Consider the following 16,170-nt stretch of genomic DNA (forward strand, 5'->3'; position numbering starts at 1 on the left):
CTGTGAATGGGCCATATTTTCTTGTTGCTTTTCATGGTTCATAATTTTATTTTGAAAACTGAGCATTTTGAATATTATAATGTAGCAGTTCTGGAGATCAGCTTGTTCCTTCCTTCAGTGTTTGTTTTTGTTGCTTGCTGTAAGCTTTGGCTGTTTGTTTGCTGAATTACTTTTCTAAATTATTTTTGTAAAGTCTGCAATCTTTGTTATATGTGGTCTCTGAAGTCTCTTTTCCTTTAGCTTATATTCAGCTAGCATTTTGACAGATTTCCTTGGATACCAGGAAGTGAATGCAGAGAGAGAGAGAGACAGACACGGAGAGAAAAACCTCTCCCAGCCCTTGCACAGTGGCTCAGTCCTACGGCACTACTTCAATGCTCCTTCAACATGTTTCATCTCCTACTTGTTGTGGCTAGAACTTCCAGAATAATGTTGAAGAGCAGTGATGAAAGAAGACATTCTTATCTTGTTTCTGATCTTAAGGAGAAAACCTTCAGTCTTTCACCATTGAATATGATGTTAGCTATGGGATTTTCATAAATGTCCTTCTTGGGGTTTTTCTCTTGTTTTGTTTTTGTTTTCTTGTTAAGCCCATACAAAACCACTGGTCTGGTTACCAAAAAAATTACTGAATGTTGAAAGTGGAAAGGACCTCAAAGTTTAAATCTCCCATTGTACAGATAGAGAAGCTGAGGCCCAGAGAAGACAAATGTCTTATCCAAGGTTACTAGGGTTGTTAAATGCAAAGCTTGGAACAATAATAATAAAAACTATGCCTTATCACCTGCCTACTGAATGTCAGTTACCATGCCAAATAACACTATCCCATTTATTCTTATTATTAATCCTATGAGGTAGGTACTACTATTTGTATCTTATAAGTGAAGATGCTGGAGCTTAGAGAGTTTAAGAAACTTGTGAAACTTTCAAAGGCTTATAAAAGTTTGTCAAAGGAATAAGCCAGGGGCTTCCCTGGTGGTGCAGTGGTTAAGAGTCCGCCTGCCAATGCAGGGGACATGGGTTCGTGCCCTGGTCTGGGAAGATCCCACATGCCGCAGAGCAGCTGGGCCCATGAGCCATGGCCGCTGAGCCTGTGCGTCCGGAGCCTGTGCTCTGCAACGGGAGAGGCCACAACAGTGAGAGGCTCACGTACCGCAAAAAAAAAAAAAAAAAAAGGAATAAGCCAGCTTGAAGGGGTTCTACTGGCCAAATGTATAACAATGTAAACATAAAAAAATACTTAATGTAACTGTTTGAAATATTTAGAATTCATAATGATATCATATTAAAAATCCATAATGATATTCAAATAAGAATAAAACAACAAACTCATTTGTTATCACTGGTGGTAGCTAAACATTAACTTTGAAAATTGGTAGTTACTTTCTTACTTTGAAAACAGTTTTTTAAAGGAAAGTAATTAGGCATTTATTCTGCTTTTTCATTAGGAATTATTATCAGGATAATCAAATAACCCTTGCTGACGAGGGAGAGCCTTAGTTATAGAAGAATGCCAGATAATAAATGTAAAAGAAATAATAGAATTAGGAAATCAATTTACAACCCCTTAGTGAGAGAGTTGACTCAGGTAAGGATCAACAAAAGATGTTAAATGCATTTTATGAAAGATCGATGGGGAACCAGTGTTTTACATGTTTGCAAAATTTCACTTCACAGATTACTTGCTAAAAGCACAGGCAGGAAAATGTAATTTTATAATCCTAGGGTAAGGCTGTTATCATCTTCACCCAAGGATCAATCTTAGCATTGCAAATACTGAGAGAGTTAGATGCATGTGCCTTCCACTATGATGAAATATGAAATATACATCACCACCTATAAAGTATTTTTTTGCCAAAAAATATTTAACTCCTAGGTGAAAGGAATTGGCTGAGATGAAGACACAGCTCACACTGCTCTGAGGAAGCGAGCAGACAAATCCAGATGGTGGGGCTTCAACAAGTGAATGGTAAGGTAGTCCAAGATGAAGAAACATACAGCAAAACAACGCATGAATAAAGCAGCTGTAAAGATATTTGGGGAACAGTTGGAAAATCTTAAGTAACTTCTAGATATTCGATTATATAATGGAATGATCGTTAATATTGTGAGAGATGATAATGTTTTTCTAGTCCTGTAGGAAAAGGTACTAATCTTTAGAGACTCTGATGTTTAGGGTGAAATATGATAACATCTGTATTTACTTTACAACACTTTAACAAGATCAGTGTGGCAAATATGGCAAATGTTAACAATTGTTAACTCTAGTTGATTTGTATGAACTCTTCAATTTGTTCTTTCTTTATGTTAAAAATTTTATCACGGAAATTAGGGCGAAGGATTTCAGGTAAAAATGGATTCCTTTTGGAACCCTCCTACACTGTTGGTGGGAATGTTAAGTTGGTGCAGCCACTATGGAAAACAGTATGAATGTTCCTCAGAAAACTAAAAATAGAATTACCATACGATCCAGCAATCCCACAACTGGACACATACCCAGACAAAACTGTAATTCAAAAAGATACATGCACCCCTATGTTTATAGCAGCACTATTCACAATAGCCAAAACATGGAAACAACCTAAATGTCCATCGATGGATGAATGGATAGAGATGTGGTACATATATACAATGGAATACTACTCAGCCATAAAAAGAACAAAATAATGCCATCTGCAGCAACATGGATGCAACTAGAAATTATCATACTAAGTGAAGTAAGTCAGAAAGAAAGACAAATACCGTATGACATCACTTATATGTGGAATCTAAAATATGGCACAAATGAACCTATCTACAAAACAGAAACAGACTCACAGACATAGAGAACAGACTTGTGTTTGCCAAGGGGGAGGGGGAGGGAGAGGGATTGCCTGGGAATTTGGGGTTGGAAGATGCAAACTATTACATTTAGAATGGATAAACAACAAGGTTCTACTGTATAGCACAGGGAACTATACCCAATCTCCTGGGATAAATCATAATGGAAAAGAATACAGAAAAAGAATGTAGATATTCCAAGATATGGAAGCAACCTAAGTGCCCATCAACAGATAAATGGATAAAGAATTTGTGGTGTGTATATATATATACATATATATATGTGTGTATGTATATATATATATGGAATACTACTCAGCCATTAAAAAAAGAATAAAATTTTGCCATTTGCAGCAACATGGATGGACTTGGAGGGCATTATGCTAAGTGAAATAAGTCAGGCAGAGAAAGACAAATACTGTATGATATCACTTATATGTGAAATCTAAAAAAAAAAAATACAACAAACTGGTGAATACAATGACAAAAAAAGCAGACTGACAGATATAGAGAACAAGTGGTTCTACAGTGGTTCTACTAGTGGTTACCAGTAGGGAGAGAGAAGAAGGGAGGGGCAATATAGGGGTAGGGGATTAAGAGTTACAAGCTATTAGGTATAAAGTAGGCTACAAGGATATATTATACAACACAGGGAATATAGCCAATGTTTTATAAGAACTATAAATGGAGTATAACCTTTAAAAATTGTGCATTCTATGTTGTATACCTGTAACTTATATTGTACATCAAGTATACTTCAATAAAAAATAAGAATGTATCCCTGTTTGCCCTTAAGACACACAAGCATGAAGAATAAATTAGGAAAGTTCCAGGATAGGAGGTCAAAATCCACAAGGAACAACTTAGCAGCACCACTAGAAGTGACCAGAAAGGAAGGAGGCTGGGCCAAGATCCCTGCGCTAAGATGGAAGGCCACCAAAGTGCTTTGCTCTGGGCCATCCTAAAAATTCTCAGCAGAGGAACTGGAGAAAAAAGTGGCATAAGATGGTGGAGTATGTCCTACGGAGGGAGGAAGCCACTGAATACCTGCAGTGACTGGGAAGGTGAAATGGGGGTGATGGCTAGAAAACTGGAGGCTCCACCTGGCAAGTCTACCCCCTCCATGAACCAAGGGGTGTATCCACCTTCTTCCTGGAGGAAGTGGTGAAGCAGGACATTTCCCTGCAGGTACCCTCAGAAGCCCCAGAGAAACTGATGAACTTAGTCACTTTTCCCTGATTTTCCTGCATTTCCCAGGAAGGCTGTTGAATCATAAAGCTTCCCTTTGTAAGAGATAAACCATGTTGATAAACTGGAGAACTCAATATTGTGACAACGTTGATCCTTCCCAGGAGAGCCCAGAAAGAGGCCCACACGTATACTGTCACCTGACATTAAGAACAATAAGGCGTTCCTGGGGTATTGATAATGTACCATTTCTTAATCTGAATGCTACTTACACGGAAGTGTTGAGTTTATGAAAATTTAACAAGCTGTACATTTATTATATGCGTACTTTTGTGTTTGTAGACTCTACTTCAGTTAAAAGTTTTTTAATCCCTTTATAAGAACAAGGTTAAACTGCTATTATTCAAAGCAATTGAATAATATATTTTTAATACTCTCTTTTAGTTCTTTGGTTGCTTTCACAGATACTATGTTGAGGCATTATTCACGGGTGAAGACAGAAGTGCCATAGTGGTGAGTCCTCTTGGTCTTGGGGTAGTTGCTCTTCAGTCTCTTAATAATTGTTGTATTACTTGTTGGATCCCACAAGTATGTCCTGACCCACTCCATTCCCTTAGCCCACTTGGAAACGTCCAGAAATAACATTTCTTTTAGAGCCACTCACAAGACAGCTTCTGCTTCCTGTTTTAAAATATCTTAAAATTTACTTTAATTGAATGGTGTCTAGAGAGAGACAGATGTAGGCCTGGGAAGACCCAGGAAATGAGAAATAACTTAGGGAAGAGGAAAAAGCATTCTCCAACCTCCAAACTTAAAATAGAGCAATATAAATAGGCACAAATATATAACTTTAATTCCTTAAATAAATATATTATCTCTATTTGATAAGTGACTTTAGTACATTACCCAGCTGAAATCTTTTGCCAAAAATACCATAGGATAGAGCAGCTCTCTCTTTTGATGGCGAGGCCTGATTTTACTTACGGTGTCAATGGTGTCTTTTTATAGCCGATCACCACCGTCTTTTGTCTCGGATGTGGTCAGTGCAAGGGAAAAGTACGATGATTTTCGGTCAGGACCTAACTGACAACATGCTCCCTGGTTCTCAAAAGAAAGAAAAAATAAATTTTGTCTTAAAACACAAAAAGTAAGGTAAGTACATCCTAAAAAATTCAAATGAAGTACCCCCCCTCCCGAGCATTAACCACTCTTAACAGTTTGCTGCAAATATAGTATTTCCTGAAATATTTAGGAGCGCACATTAAATGTGTATTCAGATTGTTTTCTTAAATTTATTTTACAAAATAAAATCATACTATGCATGCTGCCCTGCAACTTGCCATCGTCTCGCCAATATATCCCAGTCCTATTTCCAAGCCAAAGCACATAAACCTACCTCCTTCTTTCTGATGGCTGTATAGCATGCTTCAGTATGGATCTACAATAAAGCTTTTAACTCTACTATGAGACATACAGGTTGTCCACTTTTCACGATCACAAATATTATAAATATTCAGCAATAAGCTTTCCTTGTTCATATAGTTTTGCAGATCCGTGCCAATATGTCAATGCACCAAATTCTTAGACATGGCCTTGCTCAGAGGACACTGTATTTAAAATTTTTGTATAAGGCCAAATGGCCTCCCCCAAAAATTGTACCAATATACCTTCCAACAAACACAGGTGTGAGTGTTCAAATCATCCCCTTGTTCTGGGACCTTCCTATTTGGCTCTCCACTTTCATGAAGCTAATGCCTGTTCAATCATTCATCAACGACAATTGCCTTTGTTCTGACTGACCTTGCAGCTTAAATCTTACAGGGGCTGCAAAAGACCAAGTTTTCAGTGTTCAGTTAATGAAGTTTCTGTAAGCTATTCTTCTTACATGTCGATGATTATCTTTCAGGCGTAGACGCCTTTTATTTTATTGTTTTTAAAGTAAAAACAGCCAAAGATGTTCATCAAACTTGATCACAAATGACTTATTTCAACAACTGAGTCCTGCCATAAATCATCATTTATGGATTGCCCCAGGTCATGCCTTTGGTTGGAGGGCAACATAGTATGCATGAAAAACTCCACCAGTCTCTTTTACTGCTATCTGTTTCAGCACAAAATCGCCACAAGACAATAGCTTGTTGTCAGTAACACTGTGTATCGATTTTTTAGTTATTTACCTCACATGGGGTACAGTTTTAGCAGGAGCATATACTCTCCAAGCCTCTTATTTCATTACACAGTCAGAAGTCTGGATCCCTCAACTATCTTGGACACTTCAAATTTCAGCTCTGAAACCCCAAATCCAGGGCTTTCTGATTTACATCACACAGGTGCAGCAGCAGCCTCAGATGATCTTCAGAAAGCTAAATCTCTACGTTCGTTAAAATTTGCAAAATTTCTACGTTCTTCTTGCATTAGTTGTAAGACATTCTACTGTGACTTATATAAAGGACATTACCTAATAGCATTTGTTGTTGTCGTCAAAGACATGCTCTGTTTGAGTTAGAGAGAGGTCATCAGTTTAGGGAGGAGAGGACAGCGGTGTATGGAGGCAGTCATGCTTCTAGGCTGAAGGCTCCTAGTCTGAGCGCCTGTTTCAGCATGAAGGGGAAACGGCTGGCTTCTGCTTCTCTTCAGAAAAGACTGCCAGACTCAGCACGTGAGAAACCAGCCATCCTATAAGATCAGAGCGTGCTGTTCTCCGAGGGGCTCAGGTAGGATGGCTAACCATCTGGGTTTGCCTGAACTGTCCCAGTTTTAGCACTGAAAGTCCTGTAACCCAGAAAACCCCCCTTAGTTCCTGGAAAACCCATAGGATTGGTCACCCTAGTACTGCAAACAGGCTCAGCTACATCTATTACTTTGTCATTTTGTAGAAATGACAAAATGGTTATTAAAAATTGTGGCACATTTTAACATTGACATATAACAACAAAATAACCTACTTTAAACACCCCAAATGTACAATACATTATGCTTGTGCTAGTCAAAAGATAATTTCAGAATTTTAAACAATATTAATGTACGTGTAGCAGTCCAGTAATGACACAAGTTAAAAATTGTAAGGTGAACATCTTCCTTCATTCTTGTTGGTCTGTCTCTGTGACTTCACAAGAACAGCTTCGTAAGGTTGAAAGAAATCAACTACATAATAACATTCTAAGTGAAAGAAGCATCATAGGGAAAAGCTGAACCGTGAAACTAAACAATAAGGAAACAGCACATCAGGAAGGACCTTGACTACGATGCTTAAGAGTTTATACTTTTTACTGAAGAAAATAGGGCACGGTCAAATAAGTTTGAACAGAAAAGGAAATTCTCATTGTTAAATATTAAGAAGACTCCTCAAATCCACATTCACAATCTCACCTCTTAAATCAATATCCTCCACTTGTGGAGGATGTATACAAACCTTCAACATATACAGACAAAGATAATTGTGTATTTTTTCTCAACCCACCACAATTAGAGTTTATGTGGAAACTAAAATCATATATGCAGAATTTCAGTTCATTCATTTAATATTCAGTCACTAAGCATAAAATTTTGAGAACCTAGAATACATAGGACACAGAATTAAGCGCTGTGGATAGAAAGGTGAAGAAGAAATAGGTCATTTTCCTGAAGAGTTCACATTCTAATGTAGAAGACAGGCAGCCAGGAAGTAATTACCATGACTACTAATTAGTAATAATAATAATAATTAGGTAGGAAGGTTTACAGGGCCTCAAAAAAGACAGCAAGTAAGAATGTTATGGTCTTCATAAAAAATATGATCCTTGACCAAAGATTTGAATTAGAAATGTGGTATGTTGTATGGGAATTAGGATAGCATAATATCTTTCAACTGAAACAACATATCAGAGTAATAGAAAGCAGAATACAATGCTGACGCAAACAGGATTGTGCACTCAGTGAATAGCAAGTTATGGGTTTGGTCCCAAAACTACCAGGGCCATAGAATAAATACCATTTCATATATTAAAAAAAAAAAGAATAGATTCATATAGATGGCACATCTAAATGTAAAACCCTCTGTGAATATGAGCCCTGGGCCATGATAGGCTGCTGGGGGGAGGTGGGCTGGCGGGTGTGAGTCAGCGGGTATCACACCATTAAAGTGGCAAAATGCAAGCGACTTGGGAGGGTGGATTACCAAGGGCAAGGTAAGCAGGCAACAGGGAAACACCGAAGAGAATTTAGAAATAATAATAAAACTGACTGAAAGCTGATCTGCTTTTTGTTATCACTACTTCTGACATTTCTAAAACATGTCAATGATAAAATACTCTTCACTCCCCCCCAAAAAAACACTCTTCCCTGGGGGGAGGAAAGTACTAGGAGTTTGGGATTAGCAGATGCAAACTATTACATATAGGACAGATAAACAACAAGGTCCTACTGTATAGCACAGGGAGCTATAGTCAATATCCTGTGATAAACCATAATGGAAACAAATATGAAAAAGAATATATATATATACACACATGTATAACTGAGTCACTTTGCTGTACAGCAGAAATTAACACAACATTGTAAATCAACTATACTTCAATAACATTTTTTAAAAAATACTCTTCCCTGAAAAAAAAGGTTATTGGTCTATGTTCTAAACAATAGTAGTTATTGTCGAGTTTTAAGAACATATGTAAGCTTTGAATTAGTGCATTTGTTTATCACTTATACTTTGGTAAGCATTATGCTTTATGTGGAGACTAATTTGGGAAACTCCCAATTATAGCATTGACCCCAACACACTCAGCTTTGCACTTTTGTTTTGAGATTAAGTTCAAACCGTTCAGGATCGTTCAAGCTTTCTTTGGTGTAGTGTGTGTGCCTCCAGAGCTTGTGATACGATTTTAGGTGCAGTTAGATGCCTTTAGATGGTAAATTTGACATTAAGCAATGAGGGAAGAAGCAGAGCCTGAGTTACTTCAATTCCATCACTCTTTGCGACCTCTTAGAGTTAGAGTTTTTACTGAAAACTGAAATAGCGTGCCTATTGTGAAATACATTTTTTATTGGTAAGTGCAAATTTTACTTCACATGTGAAATATCTTTAAAATTTATATCAATTCTTTTTTGTTTTGGCTGCGTTGGGTCTTCGTTGCTGTGCGTGGGCTTTCTCTAGTTGTGGTGAGCGGGGGCTACTCCTTGTTGCAGTGCGTGGACTTCTCAACACAGTGGCTTCTCTCTTTGCGGAGCACGGGCTCTAGGCGCCTGGGCTTCAGTAGTTATGGCTCGCGGGCTCTAGAGTGCAGGCTCAGTAGTTGTGGTGCACGGGCTTAGTTGCTTCACAGCGTGTGGGATCTTCCCGGACCAGGGCTCGAATCCGTGTCCCCTGCATTGGCAGGCGGATTCTTACCCACTGCACCACCAGGGAAGCCCTATATCAATTCTTTTTAAATACTTAGTTGTTATAAAAAACTAAAGAACAAATCAAGAAAATTATTATTACTGATTATTACAGAAAATAATCTTGTAAAGATTATTTAGAGGATATGGGATGTTAAATATGTTAGTATCGGGTTGGCCAAAAAGCTCCTTCATTTTGGGGGGGTTTCTTAAGTTTTTTTTTTTTTGATGTGGACCATTTTAAAAAATCTTTATTGAATTTGTTACAATATTGCTTCTGTTTTATATTTTGGTTTTTTTGGCCGCAAGGCATGTGGGATCTTAGCTCCCGGACCAGGGATCGAACCCGCACCCCTTGCATTGGAAGGCGAAGTCTTAACCACTGGACCGCCAGGGAAGTCCCTGTCCCTTGGTTTTTAAGTAAAAATAAAAGACACATTTTTCATTTTCACCAAGAACTTTATTGAACAACGTATTTACCCTTTTTGTTCCACTACCTTCTGCCATTTTTCAGGCAACTTCATAATTCCATCTTCCCAAAACTTTTCACCTTTTTGAGCAAAGAACTGTTCCAGGTGCCTTTTAGAGTCTTCCAGGGAATTGCAATTTTTTCCATTAAGAGAATTTTGTAAAGACTGAAATAAATAGAAATCTGAAGGTGCCATGTCTGGTGAGTACAGCAGATGAATAAGAACTTTCCAGCCAAGTTGTAACAGTTTTTGCCTGGTCATCAAAGAAACATGCGGTCTTGCATTATCCTGATGGAAGATGATGCATTTTCTGTTGACTAATTCTGGACGCTTTTCATCGAGGGCTGCTTTCAGTTGATCTAATAGGGAGCAGTACTTGTTGGAATTAATTGTTTGGTTTTCCGGAAGGAGATCCTAATAGAAGACTCCCTTCCAGTCCCACCATACACACAACATCACCTTCTTTGGATGAAGACCGGCCTTTGGTGTGGTTCGTGGTGGTTCATCTCGCTTGCCCCACGATCTCTTCCATTCCACATTATTGTACAGTATCCACTTTTCACTGCCCATCACAATTGGTTTTAAAAACAGAACGTTTTCGTTATGTTTAAGTAGAGAATCGCATGAGGAAATACGGTCAAGAAGGTTGTTTTCGCTTAACTTATGTGGAACGCAAACATCAAGGCAATTGACATAATCAAGCTGGTGCAAATGATTTTCAAAGCTTTATTTGCATATTCTGAGTATGTCAGCTATCTCCCATGTGGTGTAACATTGATTGTTCTCAATTAATGTCTCGATTTGATCGCTATTAACTTCAACTGGTCTACCCAACTCTGTGGAACATCATCCAGTGAGAAATCTCCAGCACGAAACTTCGCAAACCACTTCTGACATGTTCAGTCGGTCACAGCACCTTGTCCATACACTGCACAAATCTTTTGCATTTCAGTTGTGTTTTTACCTTTCTTGAAATATTAAAGCATAATATGCCAAAAATGTTGCTTTTCTTCTTCAATCTTCAGTATTAAAATGGCTACACAAAAATTCACCAGTTTTGATGTTTTTTTAAATGCACGCTGATATAACAGCTGTCACATACAATCTAACAAAATTGTTTCAAATGAAGTTAAAGACAACTAAGAGCTACTAGAGCCATCCTATGGAAGAAAAGCCAAATGAACTTTTTGGCCAGCCCAAAGTTTGCATGTATCTTCTTTAACATTAACTTTTCCTTCTATTTTGTTTACGTCTTTTGTATATGGGTCAAGTGGCTTGCTCAGGATCACACATTCAGAAACTAAACGAGCAGAAACTTAAACTCTGTTCTTTTGATTCTGACATCAGTACGTTCCACAACCTCGCAATCATCTTTCACAATCTGTTTGTGCTCATTTTTCAAATGTAATTCAAGGTCGAAAAGATTTGGATCTAGAAGTTCAGCTGCAAAAGAATCTATTGTTTAAAGTGCAAAACAATAAAAACAAATTTTATTTTGTACACAAAGGCAGCCATGGTTCTCCCAAATGTTTTCTTTTTCTTTTTTCCAATATAAATTAATGTCTGTGAGACCTTCCAGACAGCACCTCTATAAACTGTGGGCCCCTCTGGAATGCTCTTCAGTGAGTACACAGGAGAGCGTGTTGGGAGCTAGACCAGAAGCAGGAATATTCAGGGGTTAGTGCCCCATCCCTGCAGGCTCATGGATGAGGTGAGACCCACACAGGGTCCCAACAGTTAATTGCAGTGTTTGGGGACAGACCCATAGCAGACACTTGAAGATGTACTGTATTGCATATCTGCATGGCCAGCTCCACCTTGGTCCAATATTTAAATAGACCCTAGGCATTGTCAAAGAGTGTTCCATTATGCTGGTAATGACACCATCAGGTGGAGAGGTTTTACATGTCCAGTGAAGGCATAGGTTGTTCCAAACTTTTCCATTTTCTTCCCAGGCTAGCTCTACCCTTTAGTGATGGGTCATATCGATACCATGATACTCTCTGCTTCTAAGGACAGACATTTATGGGTTTTTTCCTCCCCCGAGGGGCGGGAACATAAAATACGTCAATACGAACACTTTATTACAAAAGCATGGTGAACTAAGCTGCATGTTTACCTTTAGCTTTAATTTACTGAGACATTCTGGTCTAGCTAGTGTGGGTCCTCACTGAACAGTTTCTGAACATTTTCTGCTCTTACCTTTGAAAAGCTTGTATAACTTAGCTTGAGCAATTTGGCTTGCTTCTTTACTAATTTGTAAAAGAATGAACTCAAAATGTCAGCTGTGTGAAGAGTGAAATATTTTAACAGTGTATTAATAATTCAATGGATAACATAACTCTGTCTTCACTGGATGATTTTTCTACTCATTCCCAGGACCTGTGCTCAATTCTGACATACAGGAACGGTCGTGGAAGGCTCGTATACACTTGGCATATGCTCCTTCTTTGGCATCATTTAGTATATTTAAACCCAGTGTTGTATCCTGAGGCAGACAATGTTTTCCCCATGGGGTTTTCAATATATTAAAAGATATCTTCCAGCAGCATACCAGAATGCAGCCCTGCTGGGTTCTCCCTGGATCTCACAGCGACTCTGGAATGTCTGGGCCGTCCCCCACTCTGGCTCTGTCCTCGGGCAGGCAGCCCTCTTGTCCCCTCCTCCCATGACAAAATTCACCTTCTCTTTATTTCATGTGGTCCTTTAATTCAGTAGACAGGCTGCCTGTTATTTATTTTCTCTGTTTGTGAATTGATTTTTTTAAATTTTGAACTTCCCTTTAGGAGTATATTTTAAAGCCAGAATCAGTCAGGATTTCACCTTTAGTAATTTAAGAAATTGACTTTCCTAGTTTTAGCTAGTGTACGCAAACAGAAATCAAAACGTATTGCTACCGGTGAAAATTAAATGATATTAAATTACAAAATGTGAAACAGGCAAAATATTCACTAATATCAAATGCAAATGAGTTGATCTCTTGTTTGTTATTCAGTAATATAAGGGAGGAAAAAGCTAGCCTCCATTTTTACCTCAAAGAAACAATAGAATAGAGCAAAATACATCCAGACCAAAGCAATTCAGGTCTTGGCAAAATTGGTCTTTCTAGATCAGCAATAAAGAAGGAACATGGGGTCTTGATGACATTATAACTTCACTTACTAATAATTATACGAAAATAGGAATTATTCAATATAGTACTCAAGCCACAGGTTTTTTTATTTGGGGAAAAAGATAAGTTAGATCCTGTTTTCCTACCTTACGCCAAAAAAATGTGTAGGTAGATCAAGGAGTTAAATATGTAAGCATCAAGCCATAAATTGAAAAAAATAGAGTTGCATATCTATCAGGTTCTATTCATCAAGCAGCATATCTCCCTAAATGAGAAATAACTTCCTAATTTTAAGAGCAATGTCAGAAACTCAGAGGAAAGTAGCAGCACATTTGACAGCATTAAAATGTTTGAAATCTATATGAGACTATAAACAAAATTAAAAGACCAACTAGAAGCTGGAAAAAGATCGCAACAAATATGAGAAGTGGTAAATATCTTTACCAAATAAAGGCCTCCAGTAGAAGCAAGAAAACCATCAAGGATCAAACAGATCAATAGGCAAAAAATATAAATAGACGATTCTAAAAAAAAAAAGAAAAAGAAAAAATAACTAACAGGCAAAAATACATTTAGCCTCACCTGTATGCAAATTAATGTAATAACAAATGCCATTTTGCCTAATACAAATAGTGTACAGTATTTAAATTAATTATACAATAAGCAATTCTGGTCAAGGTTCAGTAAGATGAATTCTTGTTCATTACGGTGGGTGTGTAAATTTTTAATTCTGTGGAACTAGTTCAATAGTGTATACCAATAATCTGGAAAGTGGTGATATTCTTTAATGAAAAGGTATCTTTAAACTGACTGTATCCTTGTGATGTTGTTTAACATGTTGGATCCACTGGTTGATTAGACTCGGGTTCAGGATTTTTTTCTTTCTTAGGCAAGGGCACTGCCTCTGTGCTGCTGTGCACTGCACGTTTCATCACCTCAGGAGGCACGGCACATCTGGTTGTCCCATTCTCAGTACTGCCATGTAGCACGAGTAAACCACTCAGCCTTTATATGTGGGATGTAACTCTATTTCTTTTTGACATATGTAAAATAATCAAAGTCATATAAAAATTATCTCAGAAACTACAAACATAAGTTCTATTTGTAAAATATGTAGGGGAGTGTTTTTTCTAAAGTGTGGTGTAAATTTTTTTTTTTAATTTTACTGAAGTATAGTTGATTTACAACGTTGTGTTAATTTCTGCTGTACAGCAAAGTGATTCAGTTATGCACATATATTCTTTTCCATTATGGTTTATCACAGGATATTGAATATAGTTCCCTGTGCTGTACAGTAGGACCTTGTTGTTTATCCATCCTATATATAATAGTTTGCATCTGCTAACCCCAAACTCCCAATACTTCCCTCCTCCACTCCCCCCACTTTGGCAACCACAAGTCTGTTCTCTATGTCTGTGAGTCTGTTTCTGTTTCATAGATAGGTTCATTTGTGTTGTATTTTAGATTCCACATATAAGTGATGTCATACGGTATTTGTCTTTCTCTTCGTGACTTACTTTGCTTAGTATGATCATCTCTAGGTCCGTCCATGTTGCTGCAAACGGCATTATTTCATTCTGTAAAAAAAAAAGTTCTTTAATGTCAAGCATGTGGTTAGTCATATATACTTTTTTGAATACTTCAACTTACAAAGTGATTGATTCAAATTTGGTACAATTAGAATGCCATCCAGAGAAGTCTTCTTTCAACGTTCTAGACCACATGAAAGAATAATCATTAAGATGCGTGAAGCCAGGACGTTTCTAAAAACTTAACTATAATGCATTGGATTTTGATTTGATTATCAGTCCAGGAATTTTCCAATATCAAATTCTACCACTCAGACTAAGGAAGGGCTCTTTCCATATATTCCGTTTATCCTCATTTACTCTCTGTAATGGGAGTTCTGGCTCCTAGGTAACCCTCTGCAATCTCTGTACTACATGAAATAAGCTGTTTGCCTCTGCTTAGAAGAGCTGAACAGGACACATCCATACATGAACTGGTAGGGTTTTAATGGATTCCTCTTCTGGGAAAGGGGCACTATCCCACATCACATTATAAGCTCCATGGTCCTAGGCATGATTTTAAAAGTGTTCTCAAAGATGTATATATGTATGTATATATATATATATATATATATATATATATATATATATATATATATATATATAGTGGATTCTCAACCACTGCGCCACCAGGGAAGCCCTATACATCTTTATTAAAATAGATCTTTATTGGAGTTTAATTGCTTCACAATACTGTGTTAGTTTCTGTTGTACAACAAAGTGAATCAGCCATATGCGTACATATATCCCTATATCCCCTCCCTCTTGAGCCTCCCTCCCACCCACCCTATCCCACATCTCTAAATCATTGCAAAGCACCGAGCTGATCTCCCTGTGCTATGCGGCTGCTTCCCACTAGCTATTTTACATTTGGTAGTGTATATATGTCAATGCTACTCTCACTTTGCCCCAGCTTCCCCCTCCCACCCCGTGTCCTCAAGTCCATTCTCTATGTCTATGTCTTTATTCCTGCCCTGCCACTAAGTTGATCAGTACCATTTTTTAAGATACCATATACGTGTGTTAGCACACAGTATTTTTTTTCTCTTTCTGACTTACTTCACTCTGTATGACAGACTCTAGGTCCATCCACCTCACTACAAATAACTCTATTTTGTTTCTTTTTATGGCTAATATTCCATTGTATATATGTGCCACACCTTCTTTATCCATTCATCTGTCTATGGACATTTAGGTTGGTTCCATGTCCTGGCTATTGTAAATTGTGCTGCAATGAACATTGTGGTACATGTCTCTTTTTGAATTACGGTTTTCTCAGGGTATATTCTATTTTTAGTTTTTTAAGGATTCTCCATACTGTTCTCCATAGTGGTTGTATCAATTTACATTCCCACCAACATTGCAGGAGGGTTCCTTTTTCACAACACCCTTTCTAGCATTTATTGTTTCTAGATTTTTTGATAATGGTCATTCTGATGATAAATATACATCTTTAGGGCTTCCCTGGTGGTGCAGTGGTTGAGAGTCCGCCTGCCGATGCAGGGGACATGGGTTCGTGCCCCGGTCCGGGAAGATCCCACATGCCGCGGAGCAGCTAGGCCCGTGAGCCATGGCCGCTGAGCCTGCGCGTCCGGAGCCTGTGCTCCGCAACGGGAGGGGCCACAACAGTGAGAGGCCCGCGTACCGCAAGGAGAAA

The 16,170-nt window shown here is 38.0% G+C and overlaps 1 protein-coding gene across 1 annotated transcript in view; it reads right to left on the reverse strand.

Annotated features, from left to right (window-relative positions):
* The window catches only part of NOX5 (NADPH oxidase 5), a 147,415-nt gene that overhangs the window by 116,454 nt on the left and 14,791 nt on the right, over positions 1-16,170 (reverse strand). The window contains 2 exon segments of the mRNA XM_089907067.1: positions 4,993-5,112; positions 14,463-14,522. The gene's annotated coding sequence lies outside the window, so the exon portion shown is untranslated.

The sequence above is a fragment of the Delphinapterus leucas genome, chromosome 2 (genome assembly GCF_059928025.1).
Source record: "Delphinapterus leucas isolate spDelLeu-1000000601 "Yukka" chromosome 2, BTC_Dleu_Yukka2, whole genome shotgun sequence".
Lineage (NCBI taxonomy): Eukaryota > Metazoa > Chordata > Mammalia > Artiodactyla > Monodontidae > Delphinapterus > Delphinapterus leucas.